At 44.0% G+C, this 19316-nt stretch overlaps 1 protein-coding gene across 1 annotated transcript in view; it reads right to left on the reverse strand.

Moving 5' to 3' along the window:
- The window catches only part of TEAD1 (TEA domain transcription factor 1), a 259923-nt gene extending 245649 nt beyond the window's left edge, over positions 1-14274 (reverse strand). The window contains exon 1 of the mRNA XM_052652610.1: positions 14107-14274. The gene's annotated coding sequence lies outside the window, so the exon portion shown is untranslated. The remainder of the gene's footprint in view (positions 1-14106) is intronic.
- Between the last annotated feature and the right edge of the window lie 5042 nt (positions 14275-19316).

Below are 19316 nucleotides of genomic sequence, written 5' to 3' on the forward strand. Positions count from 1 at the left end.
TCAGAGATTCACTTTCTTCAACCACAAATAAAGCTCTCAGGTTTAAATAAGGTAATGTTGAAGAATGGGCTCAAGACAGAACCTGGCCTGTCAGCCTCCCTTTCTTATCCAAATTCTCCCAGGGTGGCCTGGGAATTAGCACAACTGAAAGAGTTATAACAACTGAGTTATGGAGTGAACTCAGCAGTACCGCTCCTCCTCCACAAAACCCGATTTGGGTGGGGAGTTCGGGGTAGTGGAAGGGATGACTCAGATAACAACCGCTCCAGGACCTTTCGGCCTAAGGCTCTAACATTTTATCTCTTTAATCTACAGCTCAGCTCAAAAGTAGGCTGCAGTATCTTCACAGAAAGGGAAAGCAAAGATTCAAAGTCAACAGGAAGAGCCAAGTGAGGGGCTATCCAACACTTACAGCTGGAAGTGGAGGGACCAAGATCCTAGCCCTGGAGGGACCCTCAAATGCCTTCTCCCAGTGAACTGCTCCAACGAAGAAACAGTTCTCCCAGTTCTCAATGGTGAAGGCCAGAAGCCATTCTTTCAAACTCAACACCTGCCCAAGTTACTGCCTAAAGCACATGATAAAATAACTAAGTGAATAGTGTTGTCAAAAGAACCATCTGGAATTGAGCAGTGTCCTTACAATTATTTTTGGTTTTGGGCAAAGTTCTAAAATTTCTTAAATTTTTAAGATTCCACTCTGTCTTCTCTCTGTATCCACAGGCTCCAAATCTGAAGATTCAACTAACCTCAAATCGAAAAAATCTGAAAAAAAATTCCAGAAAGCTTACCAAAAAAACACTTGAATTTGCCACAAGGTGGTAACTATTTACATTCAGTATAATATTTACACCATATTGACGACTACCTACATAGTATTTACATTGTATCAGGTATTATGCTGCGCTGTGCCTGTGCTCAGTACTGCCCGACTCTTTTGAGACCTCGTGGACGGTGGCACACCAGGCTTCTTTGTCCATGGAGGGGTTGCCATTTCCTACTCCAGGGGATCTTCCCGACCCAAGGATCAAACCCAAGCCTCTTGTGTCTCCTGCACTAGAAGGTAGTCTCTTTACCACTGTGCCACCTGGGAAGTCTCTAGCAATCTAAAGAGATGATTTAAAGTCTACTGGAAGATGTGTGTAGGTTATATGCAAACACTCTGCCATTTCCCACAGGGGTTTGGTATCTGCAAAGGTCCTGGAACCAGTTCCCTGTGGATACCTGCTCCAGTGTGTTTGGGCACATCACAGGAGGTCGTTACACAGTCTCCCAAAGAACAAAGATGAGCAGGTCTGACACCTCTGACACCTAAGAGTGTCAGGAGCTCCAAGACTACAGTTTCTAAAATCTGTAATCCAAAATCCCCAAATTTCACACAGTACAAACCTGTAAGAATTCCACTGGGAAAAACTTCTGAACTTTGCAATTCCGAAAGGAAATGAAACAGAGCTGAATCATTCTTATGAATGATGAGACGCTTTTTTTTAATTCATTATGAATTGATCCACAGAATAGCAGAGGGTTTGAAACAATTTGTTGAAACTAGCACAGGTTTATAACCAAAGTTGTTCTCTGAAATTCCCCTCTGTTGAAGCTCAGAAACAGCCTGAAACACTCCAAGAATAACACTGTTATGAGCTCAATACAGGGTACCACAGAAGTCTCCTGCTTGAGATTTTTCTCTCTATTCTGCTCAATTGAAGGGAGTCAGCCAGTTTCCTCATCAGCTCCTATTATGAGGATGATCATATGGTTTATCCTCCAAACTGGAACATCTTGAGAGTAAACGAGGGTACTATTAAAGATTGTGCCATGACAAGCAGAACAAACCAGGACCATGCCAGGCAAGAAGTTACACAGCCATGAAGAACAGTAGAGAACAATCCTTTGGTAATATAAATGAATAAAACTACCACAAACAGTTATTCTGACACTGTGCATCTGGTCAGAGGACCCAGCAACAAAAAAGCCCAAGGTAAAATTATTAAAAAAAAAAAAAAGGGCAGAGCACAGCCTGAAACTTGAAGTATAAATTAATCTATATCCCTATCTTAAATCAACTTACAAATCAGATTCACAACTTGACTTGTGGACTCACATGCCTTCCAGGTCTCTTTCCCTTGTGATCTCCTAGTTTACTTATCCTCTAGCATTTAGTTCACAGGCTGTTTAAACTATAAGCCATACGGGTGGTTAACATGGTCAACATTTATCATTAAGAAGCGAGTCATCCCTCAACACTGAAGTTATACTTTCGTAAGTAAAAAATATTTTCCACTGTAGATACTTCTAACGGATACCTTTAGGCTCCACACTAACACCAGTAAAGTAAGAGAGATATAAACTCTTAAGTCATCGCTCTGAATATCAATCTTAATCAATTGACCAGTAGAACAAATGGACTCGCCACATGAGGAATTCTGGGAGCACTGTGCTTTACCTTCTTTTATGAGATATAATTCACACATCCTTTTTTTAAAAAATATAAATTTATTTATTTTAATTGGAGGCTAATTACAATATTGTATTGGTTTTGCCATACATCAACATGAATCTGCCACGGGTGTACATGTGTTCCCCATCCTGAACCCCCCTCCCACCTCCCTCCCCATACCATCCCTCTGGGTCATCCCAGTGCACCAGCCCTGAGCATCCTGTATCCTGCATCGAACCTGGACTGGCGATTCATTTCACATATGACATTATACATGTTTCAATGCCATTCTCCCAAATCATCCCACCCTCGCCCTCTCCCACAGAGTCCAAAAGACTGGTCTATACATCTGTGTCTCTTTTGCTGTCTTGCATACAGGGTTATCGTTAACATCTTTCTAAATTCCACACACATCCTTTTAAAAGTTTAATTCAGTGACTTTTAATAGATTCACAGGTTGTAAACCATTGGTTTTAAATCTTTCTCCCCTGCCTCTAAAGCCTTTATTCCCAACTAGTCTACTTATCTCTCCTAACAATTTTTAATTTTAATTTTTAATTTAAACTAGGAAACCAGATTAACACACAGTTCTATGTACCCTGGTTGACTACAGAAGACAAAACTGCAGATGGTCTTCAGCCCAGGTTCACACAAGGCAGTCTTAACAGCTCAAACCTGTCACTGGGAGCAGCCCCAATCTGAAAACACAGGGACAGAGACACACCCTAAAGTGTAGCTGGCTGTCAAGTGGCGCAAGACCAGCATAGGGCCTCTGGCTTTGAAAACACAGGTTTTCAGTTTTCAGACAGGATTCAGCTCATGTACCAGGAAGTACCTGGGTACTAACTCAAGTAGACAGTCATCTTGGATTAGTAAACATTCTCTTAAATATGCAAATGTACTGGCAAAGGGTCAGTCTGCCATTCACACACAAGTGTGAATTATTATTTGAATTATATTTAAGGCCTAGACAAAGGAATCTGATGAGAGGGGCAAAGATTTAACTCCAGAGCCTGCCACACTTTCGGGAACAAGATACATTTGATAGTACTCATACCTGTTTCTGCTTTCCTAATGGAAATCAACCCTGAATACTCATTAGAAGGACTGATGCTGAAGTTGAAGCGCCAATACTTTGGCCACCTGATGTGAAGAGCTTACTCACTGGGAAAGACCCTGATGCTGGGAAAGACTGAGGGCAGGAGAAGGGGGCGACAGAGGATGAGATGGTTCGATGGCATCGCCGACTCAATGGACATGAGTTTGAGCAAGCACCAGGAGATGGTGAAGGACAGGGAAGCCTGGCGTGCTACAGTCCATGGGGTTGCAAAGAGTCGAACATAATTTAGTGACTGAACAACAAAAACACATGAAGCTCCAGCCTACTGAGATAACTCTTAGGTATACCTATCACAGCCGTTCAAAATAGTTAATACCAGCCCACTTTCCAGATGAGGAAACTGAGGGCAAAGAGGGCAGCAAAGCTGGGGGAGGCACCTGTCTGCCTCTTGTTCTCTCATCTCACACTCAGAGCTGAAGCCTTCAGAACTCTAACAGGGATTCCTCAAAGGCTTCACCAGCAGGTCCAGGGCCCTGAAAATAGCTACTCTACCAAAAGACAAGTTTCATACAACCACCTTGGCGAAGAACTTTTAGAACCCAGTCCCAAAGTCAGGAGAGTGGCCTCCATGCCAGAACCTAAGGAAGACATTTCCTTTTGAGTGGATGAAGGTGTACCCTGCCACCCACCTTTAGAAGTTTGCGCTACCGCTTGGCAAGGAATAGCCTCAAATATTACGTATTTACTGATGGATTTCCTCTACTTTTATGAATAGGGGAAGTGTGGTTCAAAGAGATTAATAGTCTCAGACTTGACGGGATGCCTCAGCCTCTCCTGGATCTCAATCATTCGCCTGAGACCGTAAGCCTGGCTCTTCGTAGCAACTGCTTCAGCCTCGGGTGTTCTTCAAGAGTCAATGCCCAGGCTGACCTGGCAGGAAATCCAGGAAGACCTGGTATACAAGATAGCATGTGAAGTTGCTGTTTACTGAGCATTTATTAAGTGTCAGGCACACAGGAGGCATTCTATTAAAATTTACCGATGGCAACACCGAAGCTCAGAGAGGAAGTAATTTGTCCAAGAACATAGGACAAGTGTGGCTGAGCCAAGACTCCAACTGAGGTGTGTCTAACTCCAAACCTGTGTTTTTAAACGTACATTATTATCTTGCCTTTTTCCAAACCAGAATCAGGAAGCTTCTAACTCCCCACAACTAGTCCCCTCCCTCCCTTTTGCTTCTTTCATTAATTGAAAATAATGAAGTTTTAGATCCTATACCAGCTCACAACTGGCAATGAACTGTCTGTATTACTATTTGAGAGTCGCGTTCATTACTCTGGAGGGTATTTGCAGGGGTTGGGGGGAGGGGGTGGTGGGGAGGGAGTATTTATTTAACAACTGGGTCCCACTCTAATCCCAAAATGGTATCTGGCAAAAAAAAAAAAAAAAATTTTAATTTAAAAAAAAAACCTTCCCTTCAAGGCCTAGTTCCAACATCACTTCCTCTGCAAAGCTTTCCTCATTCCCCACCACTGAGCATACACAGCTCTCTGGCTATATCATGAGTAATGAACACAACCCTCAAACAGTAATACAGAAGGTTCATTGCCAGTCATGAGCTGGTATAGATCTAAAACTTGATTACAATCAAGTTTCCCCATTGGATATTTTTTCCCTTTATTTTGATATTACATAAACACATGTTCCTAAAAACTACAAATGTATAAAAATGAAAGCATCTCCCCGTCCCAATCTACTCCCTCAAACCAACCCATCAATAATATATAATCTCTCACATCCTTTTGGATAGAGATGCAAACGTGTTTCATGAAAATTTCATCAACTCGAAGAAACCAGTGACAGTTGAAGGCAGTATGATTTTATTTCTAAGAAATACTGTTGTGAAACACCTTGCCAGAGCACCGCCTTATGACTTAGAAATTGTATTTTATACATACTGAAACTTTATCATACGTCAATCTTATGCAGGCATAAAAAGGAAACTATAAGTAAACAAAAGTGGGTTAGATATACTAAACTTCTCAGAGAGATCAACACCCATGCCTTTCCACACACCGTTGCCCTCGGTGCCAACAAGAGAACTGGCGACATCAAGAGCATTCTTAGGAATGCTTGGCTACTGACTTTGGAATTTTCTTCCTCTCCACTGCACTTGTTCTGCAGGCTGTGATGAGTGTACGCAACCACGTCATGGGTCATGACCACCACTGGGCCAGCCATGATTGTAGGACGCATCCCAACTTTGGAAACATTCAAATAAGGGGAAAAAAACTGTACCTTGGGACTCATGAAATATGAAATACACAGCTTCCCCAGTGGACTGTGATCTCTTTAATCTCTTCACATGCCTGTTTTTATTGCTAAGCTGGAAGCTCTGCAGGGGTATTTTACTGATGGTCATTCATTGACCACCCTTGCCTGGATCACCAAATCCCAGGCACACGGTAGTACCTACAAAGGTTTCAATGTAACAGTTCTATGCAAAGCAGGGAACATCTGGATTTCTAAGTGCCTAAGGTGGAGAGAAGAGAGAAGAATAAAAAGCTGAGGATGGTTCACCAGCAGCAAACTCATGCTCATCTCTGGGATACTGTCACGATCAGCCTTCCTATGCCCTTATTCTTCAGTATCAAGAGGGACCATGTGAGACCCTCTATGAACATCCCCACTACTCAAACATGAAAACTACTTCTGCAAACAGTCAGGCAAGAATTAGTCCTTAAACCCCTTGCCAAGGAGCCTGACGCTCACCTCTATAATCACATCTGGAAACAACTGCTACCTTCCCAGGAAGTAACAGATGCGTGCTGAGCACAAAACAGGTAGTTCTGCTCATCACCTCTCCTGCACATATCTGTGTAGCCATATCTTTAAAACTAACAAGATCTTGGTGAATTCCATGAAGAGTTAGTATACTCTCCTAGATGTATCACCTCACAAATACAGGAAAAAGCCCATTTAGAGTTAGGAGGCGGGGGCAAATTTAGCCTGATTCCATCTGAAGGTAAAAATTAGAATACCTAGAGTAATAATTCTCAATCAGATAATTCCCAACAATTCTCAATATCTGAGGTCTCTTAGAAATACAAAAACACTGCACCTCTCCCAGCCCTTCTAAGGCCCCAGGGCTGATAACCCAGTCTGTGGAAAGCTCCACAGAGGCTGTGATGCACGTGTTCAGGTGGGAACCACTGGTGAGGCAGAGGCTCCTGGGGACAGGAATGGAAAGAGGATGCCCTGGGTTTGAGTCAGAACCATCCTGAATTAGCCAGGTAAACAGATCTGTGTACCGAAAACTAGAAACCCCAAAGTCAAAAGGTGAGAGGCCTGGAAGTGAGAATGAGAGTGTTCAGGAAGGCTGGGTAGGGAAAGAGACAGACAGTCTTACCCTGGCCTCCCCAGTGCCTGGCACACATCAGGGACACAAATATTTGCTGAATGATATTCACGCAGTTGATAAACACATAAACACACGCAGTTGACAGTCATGCACATCATGAAATTTCCACTAATATACCTACTGTGTGCAGAATTCTTGAGACAGCCCCAGCAACTCAAGGCAGGAGTTCCCCTGTGGATTCACCAGTGGCAGAAATTCTACTTTTGGCTCAGATTCAATGGACATCTGAGTAGAGAGGTTCTAGAAGTATCTCCCTCTGTAAGAATTCCTAGTCATAAAGGAAGCTGCTTTTTGCCCCCAAATCACAGTAACTCTTCCTCTGAAATCACTTTCCACTTGATTTTTTTTATTGTCATATAGTTGCTTTACAATGTTGTGATAGTTTCTGCTGTTCAGCAAAGTGACTCAGCTATACATATACATATATCTCCTCTTTTTTAGATTTCCTTCCCATGCATTTGATGATAAGGTAAAATGCAAAGGTGGAAAAAAATGAAGGAGGTATTTTTAATGAACAAAAAAACTAGAAACATTTTGTCAAAATAAGAACCACGCTGGTCTTATCCTCCCGACTATTTACAACCAAAGCAAATTTTGAATTACAGGAATTTCTTGACTCTGCCAGTATGAAACGCTATTAAATAGCTTGTTTTCTGTTTTCCTTTCAATGAAAATACCTGATGAGGTCTTCTAAGTATTCCAGATTTCAAGACGGGGTTGAAGGTTCCCTCAGATGATGGAGCCCTTTCTAACTCTAACCACTATTGTCTTCCAAAAGCTTTGAAATGAAAAGGCAGTGAAGGAGAAAGGGTTGAAAGAGATTCCACCAAAGGAAGCACTGGCTCACAGACCTTTCAATGGTTTTGGAATCAGTTATCCCCCAAGACACCCCCAGCCATGGTGATGGGTGATCTGAAAATGAAGCATATCAAAATGCTATTGATGAGCTAAATTACCAGACAGCTTATCTGAGGTCCACATCCGCCATATGGTGCCCCAACTTCTGCTGCCTGTTGCTGCCATAACAATAGGCACGCCTACCCAGAAGGCACCGTAGGACAGAAACCCAGCAGCAGCGGCATGTGGGGCAGCTACTGTGTTTACATTTTATTTTGCGCTATTAGCTATGTGCCTCTCCCTATCCCAGGAGTGACTTGAAACACACACACACACACACATTCAATGCCAGAGATCCGAGTTACCTGCAGGACACATGTGTGCACACTGTGTGTGTGCGCATGTCTGGGTATATATCAGGTGAACAGAGAGAAAACCAGATGTCAACTTCAGAAACGGAGCTGCCTGATGGGGGAGGGCGAGCCAGGCCAGCTCCCAGCTAGCGCTGCAATCAGACAATGCGCTTTTCTCCAAACACTCGGGCGGGCAGGCCTCAGGGAGTGGCTATTTAAAACACTTGGCTCCTTTTATTTCACCACCAGGGAAGTGAATCCGGCTCTTAAGTGCCAGAGCAAATGAAGTCATTTGGTTTCCGTGGGCTCCCTTTGCATTTTAGCAGCAGAAATCAGACTGGATTCAAGTCGGAAGGTCCAGCTGAAGTTGTTCTTACTTCCAATTAAAATTGATTCCACAGAGGATTTGGCACCTGGGCTTCATTAACTTTTTTCTTTTTTTTTGAAAAGACACTAAGGTCATGGAAAATATAGAGGACATTGGACACTGGAATGAATACTGTCAAAGATGACCCCTTTCACAAAATGCCATCAAGTATGACCACATAAGGACCTTCTAAAGGCTTGGTTGGTATAAAAGATTAACAGTGATTTTTGTTAAACGAATTTATAAGATTTCTGCCTTTCTTTCTCTCTGTTCTTTCAAAACAAAGTTTGTCTTTGCAGAGATTATATCATTGATGTAATAAAATATCTACTTAGTTAATTTTCTATCAGAAAAAGACATTGGTTTCCAAAGAAAACTCAACAGCATATAGCATCTGGTTATGCAAAAATGCCCAAGATGCAGGTCTGGATACGGTACAAAGCCAAAAAAAAGGTCTCTTTCCTAATATTCAGATCTAATTAACTATTATACAAAGCCACTCATTTCATCCCCCCAATTAACCACACCTAAGCAGACAACATTCTTGGATGAACTTTTCAAAATTTCTTAAACATTCTCAGTTAAAAAAAAAAAATCTCCTTTCAAGTTAAATTGAGATTGCACTTGAACTCCATCCAAGAGCAGAGCTGAACTGAATTATGATAATTAGAAAGCTGTGCCTATAAAAAAGCAGCACAGTTCATGCATTTTTTTTTAAAAGTTCATGCCAGAGAATATAAGTTCAATATGTTCTCACATAATTAACATTTCCCACCATTAGCAGCAGTTTTTCAGTTTATATATCAGTAAAAACAACAGCACCCGCCATTGTTGTATCTGCCCCACCAGTGGTGTTTCAGTCACTTTACATATACATCTAAACCAGTCAGATGCCCCAAAGCAACCTGAATTTCCCAATGGAGACAACGGTGGTGCTTAACTTGTTCGGCAATACCGACTTTTTCTTTTAAACCCCTTTTCCAATTCTGGGCCCAGCTCCTCAAACTAAAACTACTAGTGAAATCCAATGACAGGGCCTTAAAAACTAATGTGAAAAGGGCAGGAAGCATTGCATCAGGATGGTAAATACTTGGGGGGTGGGGGCCAGCAATACCACCAGGACACAGCCTTCCTCTCTGGGCCAGCCATAAAACTAGAAAAGACGGCCTCTTAGGAACTCCCCCACCCCTTATCCAATCAGAAGAGAGACTAGTGGTTTCACAGTTAGCCAGGCAGGACTCCCAGACTATGGAAAGTATTTTCTGTGAATCCTCCCAACCATGCAAAAAGCCAGTGGACAAAAGGAGAACTTAAGAGCTGAAAGCGACCCACCCAGTTAAGAAACACTGTCCTGAAAGCCCACTCTTCAGGGCATCCCATTTGCTTTGACTAAAATAAACATACACATTTCAAAATTCTCTTATGCTGCGCCACTACAAAGCCCTAATGTATCTTAAGAAATGGTTGGATTTCCACTGAGTTCAAACTCGGGAGTGTGTCGAGGAAGCTTATGATGACAACCTCACAGACTGAAAACTCTCAACTGTCCACAGCTTTGAAACAAAACAATGTAAAAACCTACACAAAAATACACCAGATATTCAGATCCAAACATTCTAGCATTCCACAAACTATCCCAGCATAGGGAAGCCCCCAAACATCCTTGATTTCAGAAGTATTCAATAATTGCAATACAAGGGGGTCAAAATTGGCATTGGTATCTGTCAAAAAGGCCAACTCTGAAACATTAAGGTGCTTACTATGGACCTGAATTACTTGATTTTATCACCTTTGTGAACAAGAAACTAAAATACATCACAGATACCGTTCAAACATGATTTGGGATCTAATTTAAACACCACAGTGTAATCTGTGGCTTCTACAGATAAAATAAGAAAAAGCGCCACGCAGCTGTAAGAGATTACGCCAGTCACCGGTCAGTCCCCAATAGCCCAGCAGCACAGCCGGAGTCTGTCAAAGGGCAGTAAGCTTACAATACACTTTTCTTGCCGAGTTCAGAAGTAGGACATTCGCACTCTGCAGTTCCAGTCACTGAACTCGAAAGAGGAAGCTGTAATGCCCGCATTTATCAACAGAAAGGTGGGCTCTGATTTCGTTGCAGTTTTACAAAGAAAGCTGGACATTCCCTCTGGCCAGTATTCTTCAGTCTTTGGGGAAAAAAACCCCCAAAAGTTTTTATCACTGAACAGATCCAACCTCTAAGCACAGCTTTCACTCCACAGTATTTTTCCTCTCCTTTCGCAATTTCTTTATTGGAAACAAGATAAAATGCCTAAAATACAAGCTTAAAAGTGTTATCTACACACTGTATATGAGCACAATCATTTTCCATACGTGGGATCATACAGGCAGTTATTTGCATCAACCTTTGAATGATAAGGCACCACAATTATCATTTGAGGGCAGTTTAATTATGCTCATGATTAATACATAATAACACAAGAGATCAGAGAGAAGAGTAATCCCAAAGAGGCACAAACTCCTGTCCCACCACCATGTATAACAGATTAATACATTTCAGAAGCAAGAAACTTAAAATATTGTTAATGGCACCGCTCATTCCTTCAAAGGCCTATCTAACATCTGGGATCTACATTTTCTAACTGTCCCCATTACACATTTTCCCACTGGAAACGTGACAACAAATATGATCTAGATCCCCACGATAGACTACAAGTATATTCTGCCAAATTTTCCCGTTAAGAAATGCCCTCTTTTCCCGTTAAGAAATGCCCTCTTAAACTTGCTGTCCTGTATTGTCATAACCAGCAAAACTCAGAATTGTTAACGACTGAAACTAAAGCAGCAAAATACCCGAACATTTTTTTTTCCTTATGACTTGTCCTTTTTCTTAAAAAAAAAACCTGAGGGTACCAGTGCCCAAAGTGTGTATGCGAACATATTCTTTCTATATAAAGCAAAAGAGGGGGAGGGGCAGAGGAGAAGAAAGGAGGAAGCTGACTTTCCCCAGGCTGCCCCCTCAACCCCAGCACCAGGAGCTCTTATGTATTAGTATGCTGCTGGAGTCTAGGTACACATTGTACCATAAAGCAAGGAAGCACCTCTCCATGAGAAATTCAGTTCAGTCTGACTCAAATTAAGATAGCATGTCCTCTTTCTTTAAATTAAATTTCATTAAGTATATGCCATGGTGAGTCCTGGTTTATGTTTTGGGAAAAGAAGCAAAAAAAAAAAAAAAATTCTCCAATAATCTCTCTCAGGCATGTTCCCTGAATGGAGTCCTATTTGTTGCTTCATAAAAGATCACAAAAAGGAGGAATCGACACAAAAATTCCTTCCTTTAATAGTTTTTTACTCTTAAGTGTCAAGGCAAAGTGTCACACTGGTTTTATTTCAAACTTGTAAAGAGAAAGAGGGAGAAAGAAAGGAAAGGTAGTCTGTATTCTCCTAAAGCTGTGAACTAAATAGTACCTAATCATTAAAGTAAAAATAAAATGGTCTACATTGGCATTTTTATACCATCGACAAGAACCAGTAATGGATACAGCTTATCAGCTCATTATTTTACACCAACAACAAAAGAATTATAAACTTGGTCCAAAACCTGAAACCTGAGAGTCCAACACAGAGTTGCACATACAAAGAAACACTAAACAAAAATATCTGTGACCATTTATGGAAATAGTGAAATTAGAAAAAAAAATCAGCCTTTCCCCTAAAAAACAATCAACAATTCAAAACCTCACTGTTGACAAAGGTTCAACTAATACATTTGTCTTTTCAGAGCGACTTTGTAATTAGTTCTACTATTTCCTTCTAAAAAGGAAAGATTCTTACCAAAGTTGGATCTAAGTCTGGCCCTTACAAGCATTCAAATGTGCTTGGTGCTCATAGTTTCTGCTATTTACAGAAGGGCACAAGCCCCACAGTGAAAGGATGAAGCACTGGGCAAAGCCTGACGTCTGTTCCTCAACCACCTCACAGTACCCTGGCAGAGAAGCCCCCGTGCATAAGACACCAATCAAGATTCACTGCAAGGTGCAGAGAACGGAGCCCACCCCCTGATCTGAATTTGCAGTGGGATCACATCTTCCTGAAGGGATCTGTCTATTCAGGTAACCACCTGCAGGCACCCAGCACACCACAAGCCATCAGACCACCTAAAACTTCCAGAAACAATCAAGGGAAAGGGTGGGGAGGAAGAAACATGTGGGTTGGTTGTCCTGAAGCACTAGACAGGGTTCTACTCATTGTACTATCTGTAACATTTTTAAAATACATATATATATATATATTTAAAACTCTTTTAAAAGCTGATAGGTCTTACAGACCTTTCTGTTCCAAGACCTGGGCTTCCTCCAAGGCACTGTTATTAAAACTCGGCCTTTTTACATGACCGGCTCCTGGAACATCATCTGTCTCTAACTTTTCAGGGCTTAGTGAAGTCAATTTTCATTTCTGCAAATCACAGGCAGCCACTTGCTTCTGAGAAGTTAACACGCCTCCTGAGAAATGCTAATGGCTGGTATTTCATTGTTTCATAAATATTTTTATACAGTGACAGCATTCAATTTTAAATAAATCTTTAAAAACAATTAAAAAGCAAAGAAAATTAGGATTTGGATTTTATTTTCGTGGGAGAAAAAGAAGGGAGGTGTGAAGCCCTCCATTGTCTTCAACTCATTTAAAACGTTGCTCCGGTTTAAAAAAAAAAAAAACACATTAAAAGAAAAAAAAAAGGAAACTCACAGAAGTTGAACTTTCTTTAAAGCGGGCCTGTGGACTTTAGAACAAAACAAATGTTGCTGCTACGAACAAAGAGAAGAAATGCACTGATTTTCTCCCCTCTGGGGATCATTTCTCTTCCAATAAACAAACAAATCCCCCAGTATTTCCTACCGAAGGGAAGTTTTCCAGGGAGAGTCTCCTCCAGGATTTGGTGGTAACTGCGACTCAGTCTTTTTTGGACACAATGTTTCTGCTGACTCCTGAAAATTTTCCACTTGAATGTGCAATGAAGCGGCGGCGGCGGCAGCAACAGTCCTGGAGAAGCGGCAAAGACGACCGTGCCTCCTTTCATCTTTGAGAAGAAGGAGCGAAACCTCCGCCAGCAGCACAAGTCGGCGCAGCCCCCGAGCCGGCCTCGGGGGACCCCGGCGCCTGGGGCGGCAGGGGAGGCGCGGCGGGGGGGATCGGGCCGGCTTCGGGCTCCCAGGCGGCGCCGGCGGCTCTCCCCGCCCGCGCTCGCTCCGAACTTCTGACTTCTCCCAGAAAAACGTGGAAACTGCCCGAGGGTGTGTGCGTGTGCGCGCCGACAGGCGGACGGGCGCAAGAGGGGGGCGCGGGGGGCGCGGCGCGGCCGGCCCGGCGCCTGCAAGGCCGCCTGTTGCCGCGCGGGCTCCGCTGCGCGCGGCCCAACTTGGCGTCCCGGCAACTCCCGCGGCAGCGCCCGGCCGCTCACCTTGAAGGAGCGCGGGGAGGCGGGCGCGGGGGCCCGGCCCCGGCCCTCCGCGTGCCCGCTCCTCTGCCCGCCCGCCGCACACAAAGCAGACTCCGAAGAGAAAGAGCGGCCGGGGCCGGACGGGGCCGGCCCCCGCCCCCGGCGCCCCGCGCGCCCACCGCACCCAGCATCAGCCCCGCGCGCCAACTTACCTCGGCGAAGGGAGCCGCCGCAGCGCCTGGCGAGTCCGAGGCAAACTTCGGCGCCGCTTCCCCCGCCTTCAGCTCGGAGCCCGGCTCCCTCCCCGATTCCCGATCCCCGGGCTGGGCCACCCCACCCCTGCCTAGCACCGCTCCTGCCCCGGGGCCGGCTGGACGAACTGGGCTGCTGCCCGCGGCTCCGGGCAAAGGTGGACGGGGTGGGGGGGATTCACTGCATGGCCTGTCCCCGGACGCGGCCGCCCCGAGCCCGGGCCCCGCCGCGCGGACTGGCCCGCAGGGTGGAAGCGAGTCTGCAAAGTGCTTGATGGGCGCCCGCGGCGGGCGGCGGGGCCGCGGCGGCGGCTGCAGAGGCTCGGCTCGGCTCGGGCGGCGCGGCACGGCGCGAGCGATGCTAAGAATGTTCGGAATGAGGACAGGAATGAAATGAACGCCAGGACCGAACTCGCTCCGGAGGGGTGGGGCCTCGGTGACGTCATGCGGCCTGCCGCCCGGGGCCGGGGGCGGGGCCTGCCGCCGCCGGTGACGTCATGGGGATTCGGGGCGGGCCCGGCTGGGCAGCCTAGCCGTTGGGGCGCGGGCGGGCTCCCTCCCGAGGGGCGGCGGGGCGGAGTCTCGCGCCCACGGGGGAGCGGGGCGCGCGCGGGAGCCGCCCTGCCCCTTCCCGGCGCGGGCTCCGGGCTTTGTCCCGAGCTGGGCGGGGCGGACCAGGGCGGGGAGGGCGCCTCTGAGGTGGCTGCGCCGCGCGGAGAGCTCTGGAATCCTGGGTTCCCTCCTCCGGGCGCGCGCCGCGCCGGCCCTGCCTCAGTTTCCCTGTTCCCGGGCGCGGAAGCTCGCGCGACCGCCTGGAGCGCTCCTGGACTCGCGGAAGTCTGCAAGTGCGGGCAAGAGAAGTTTCTGTTCTGAAAATTCACGTCGTTGTTCTCGAGCGCGGTGGACGCCTTCTCGGGGCCGGATTCCCAGCCTGCCATGACTTCCCCTCTTTTCCACTTTACAAAAGTTCAGGGCTCTCATTCAAGTCGAAGTCAGACCTACTGTTGGGAAGGGAAACCTTTAGCATAGCAAAGAAAAGAGAACTGCGGAGTTCGTAATAATCCTGCCCTGCTAACACAGTCTCCTCCGAGTCGCTCAAGAAATCGAGTTCACTCATCCCTGCGAGTTGTACTTTTCGAAAGCAATGGGTCAGGTAAAAACTCCCTAAATTTTTAAAGGCTACCTGCGGCAGTTTCACGTCACTCTTTTTGTGTTTTTTGTTTTTTTGTTTTTGCGGGGGGGCGGGGTAAACTTCATTTACACATAGAATAACTTTAACCCTACCTTTCGAAGTACTGACGCTAAAGTGACATAGCAGACGCCGTGGGTAAATCAGAAAACACCTGGATAAAGCTGACCTACTGTGGCAGAACTGTCCCTAAAGTTTGGGGGTAATTGGTAACCGACAGTTTCGCTTAGATCAAAGTAGCAAAGCCATCTTGTCCTGTTGATTTCTTTCCTTGGGGCACTTTGCTGTCCTTTTTAGTTGGGGCCACCAGCATACATAATGCCGCCTATTTTGTGCCCTCCAGGAGGCCCCCTAAATATGGGGAACTGAGAGAAGCGGAATGTGACTGGAGACAGCACATTTTCTACAAAGCATAGCTTCTACTAGCGCGTTTTTACTTGAAATTTTTTTCAGAGAATTGAATGCAGTTGTAAAAAATAACAATATAGAGAAAACCTTTGTTCACTTTGCCCATTTCTCTCACCAATAGTAATGTCTTAACTGTAATATCACAATGGGGATATTGACGTTGATACAATCCACCGCATCTTATATACATTTCCCTGCTTGTATTCATTTGTGTGTGCCACAGTCGGGATATTGAGATTGATACAATCCACCGCATCTTATACACGTTTCCCATTTTACTTGTACTCATTTTTGTGTGCCTGTATTTAGTTCAATACAATTTTCTGTGGTGGCTACGTATTCACCATAGTCAAGTACTGATTCATTTTAACTCTATCTCCATGCAATAGCGCAGTGATACAATGAGGCGCTCAGTAATGACTAGCCACCATAACACACTGGTTTTTGGACATTTGTTAGGAAAACATAAAATTAATTTGGCATTACAGCTGTACAGGGCATATCTGTCTCCAAATACCATCTTTTTAAATACGCCAGAGAGAGTCTAACAGCAGTTCCAGATAATAGGGTTTCAAAATCACTATTTGTTAGCCCAGTACACCTGGGTGCCTTTCCGACATTAGCGGCCGTCTCACAGTCCTTACTGAATTCAGGAAAAAAAATCCTTTGCCTGTGATTCAATGGTCTTCATGACCAGTATTTTCTCCAACTTCTCCCATCTACATGCATATTTTTGAGATTCTCCTCAAAAACCTTTTCTTCCAGGTAGACTACTCACATAAATATGTCCTCCCTAGCAACGGTCAAAACTCCTTGCTCAAACACACTACTTGTTTTCTAGTGAAAGTGAAAGTCATTCATTCATGTCTGACTCTTTGAGACCGCATGGAGTAGTCCATGGAATTCTCCAGGCCAGAATATTGGAGTGGGTAGCCTTTCCCTTCTCCAGGAGATCTTCCCAACCCAGGGATCGAACCAGGGTCTCCTGCATTGCAGATTCTTTACCAGCTGAGCTACCAAGGAAGCTGTATTCTGTTACTTACCTACATATTGGGGTGCCCCGTTTCTGAGCCATTAGAAAGTGGACTGGGTCTCATTCAGCTAACTGTACACTGCCCGGGACTCCACATACATGGGAGTAACTTTTGTAGTCTCTCCACCATAACCTCCACACAGTCTTACTCTCCTCATCCACCCATGGGTCAGTGAAGAGGAGCTAACAATCAAAGGCCCAGGAGCTGTTCACCCCCAGCATCTGAGGACAGGAAAAGTAGCTGCCACCTGCTGAAATGACAGGAACTGTACTACTAGTTAGCCCATGGGATTTTGCATTTACCATTTCCCTTCATCCTCATGGCACCTGTACAAGGTAGCAGTCTTTAGCTTTATACAGGGGAGGAAGTGAGCTCTAGGGAGATAATGTGACTTGCCTATGGTCCCATAGTCAGAAAAGAGTAGAGCCAGGTCCTGAATTTCTTGCCTATGTTCGTAACTACTCTACTGCCCACAGAACTGAAATGGGTATATAAGGTGTGCTATAGAAGTCTAGATACTGATCTAAGTACTTCCCATATATTACTTCATTTAATCCCCACAGTCACTTTACGAGCAAACTGAGAATCAGAGTGGTAAAACAGTTTGGTCAAGATCATACTGCTAGAAAGTACAGAGTGAGGATTCAAACACAGACAGTTCAGTTCCAGAAATCATGTTCTTGCTGCTGCTGCTGCTGCTAAGTCACTTCAGTCGTGTCCGACTATGTGCGACCCCATAGACGGCAGCCCACCGGGCTCCGCCGCCCCTGGGATTCTCCAGGCAAGAACACTGGAGCGGGTTTGCCATTTCCTTCTCCAATGGATGAAAGTGAAACGTGAAAGTGAAGTTGCTCAGTCGTGTCCGACTCTTCGCGACCCCATGGACGGCAGCCCACCAGGCTCCTCTGTCCATGGGATTTGCCAGGCAAGAGTACTGGAGTGGTTAACTTTCCACTAAAGGTCCCAAACTCAGTAATATACCAAACACAAAAGATTGAGGTCTGCAGGAGTTAACTCCTCTGAAATGTAACAATTATATGTAACACCTATGATAAAAGAGAGTTTGTTACCTTCATGTTTTAACAAGAAAGAACCTAATTTGTAACATTTAAGAGAAACAGTGACCCACTTAATGGTAACAAGTCAAGCTGAGATAGAAACTGAGTCTACCTGAAACTAAAAAGGAGAACCAGTGGTTAGAATTTACCATGAGGAAGCACTTGGCTCAGAAAGATATTGCTTTGAAAGACAAAGATGTCTAATTAATAATAATGATACAGTTTATCTTGTTTCTAAGAAGGTAATCCCTTTTTCTTATAGGAGTGAAAAAATTGGTACAACCATGTTGGAAAAGTTTGGTATTAGCTAGTGGAATTGAAGCTATGCATACTTTGTGAGCCAGAAGTTCCTCTTAGTAATACAGCCAAGAGAGACTCAGGTATGTGTGCACCAGGACACATGTACAAGAATGTTTGTTGGGGCATTTTTGAAGTAACCCCAAGCAAGAAACAACCCAAATGTCCACTAATAATAGAAAGAATAAATGAATTTTGATATAATCATACAGTGGAATACTGTACAGGGCTGTAAATGAGTAAAGTACAGTTACATACAACAACAGGGATAAAGGCTAAAAATACCATATTGAGTAAAAGAAGCATAAAATTTTAAAAATCCATGTTGTGTTTATATAAAGTTTAAAACTAAGCAAAATTTAACAGCATTGTTTAGGGATATATAATTACATGCAAAACTAGAAAGAAGGGGAGGAGAACTAGATAGAAGAACATGAAGTAATTACCAGTAAATCTGGTTTCATGATTTATTGGTAATCATGATAACCATCATTAGTGATTATCATGAATGATAGGATGTTCTGGCAAAGAGGGGACACATGGGAAAGGTTTTATTGGTTACATGGATGTTTATAATAATTAGGTTATGTATTTGTTTTAAGCATTCTTTTCTACATACCTGGTATATTTCACAATTTGTTTCACGTTTTATTGAGAAATAATTGGCATATGTCACTGTATAAGGCATACAGCATAATATTTATATATATTGTGAAATGATTACCACAGTAGGTTCAACTAACATCCATCTTCTCATATAGGTACAATAAAAAGAAAGGAAATGTTTTTCTCCTTTTGATGAGAACTCAGTTTCTCTTAACAACTTTTCTTTAAATCATATAGTAGTGTTAGTTATGGTCATCATGCTATATATTGCATGCCTACTACTTATTTCTCTTATAACTGAAAGTCTGTACCATTTGACTATCTTCCTCCAGTTTCCTCCACCTCTGGTAACCACAAGTCTGATCTTTATCTATGGCTTTTTGCTATTGAGTTTGTGTTGTTTAAGGTTCTACATATAAGTGAAATCACATAGTATTTCTCTTTATCTGACTTCATTCATTTAGCATAACTCCTTCAAGATTCTTCCACGCTGTCACAAATGATAGAATTTCCACATTTTTATGGCTGAATAATATTCCTGTGTGTGTGTATCACAACTTCTTTATCCGCTCATCCACT

The sequence above is a fragment of the Budorcas taxicolor genome, chromosome 15, assembly GCF_023091745.1.
Source record: "Budorcas taxicolor isolate Tak-1 chromosome 15, Takin1.1, whole genome shotgun sequence".
NCBI classification, from domain to species: domain Eukaryota; kingdom Metazoa; phylum Chordata; class Mammalia; order Artiodactyla; family Bovidae; genus Budorcas; species Budorcas taxicolor.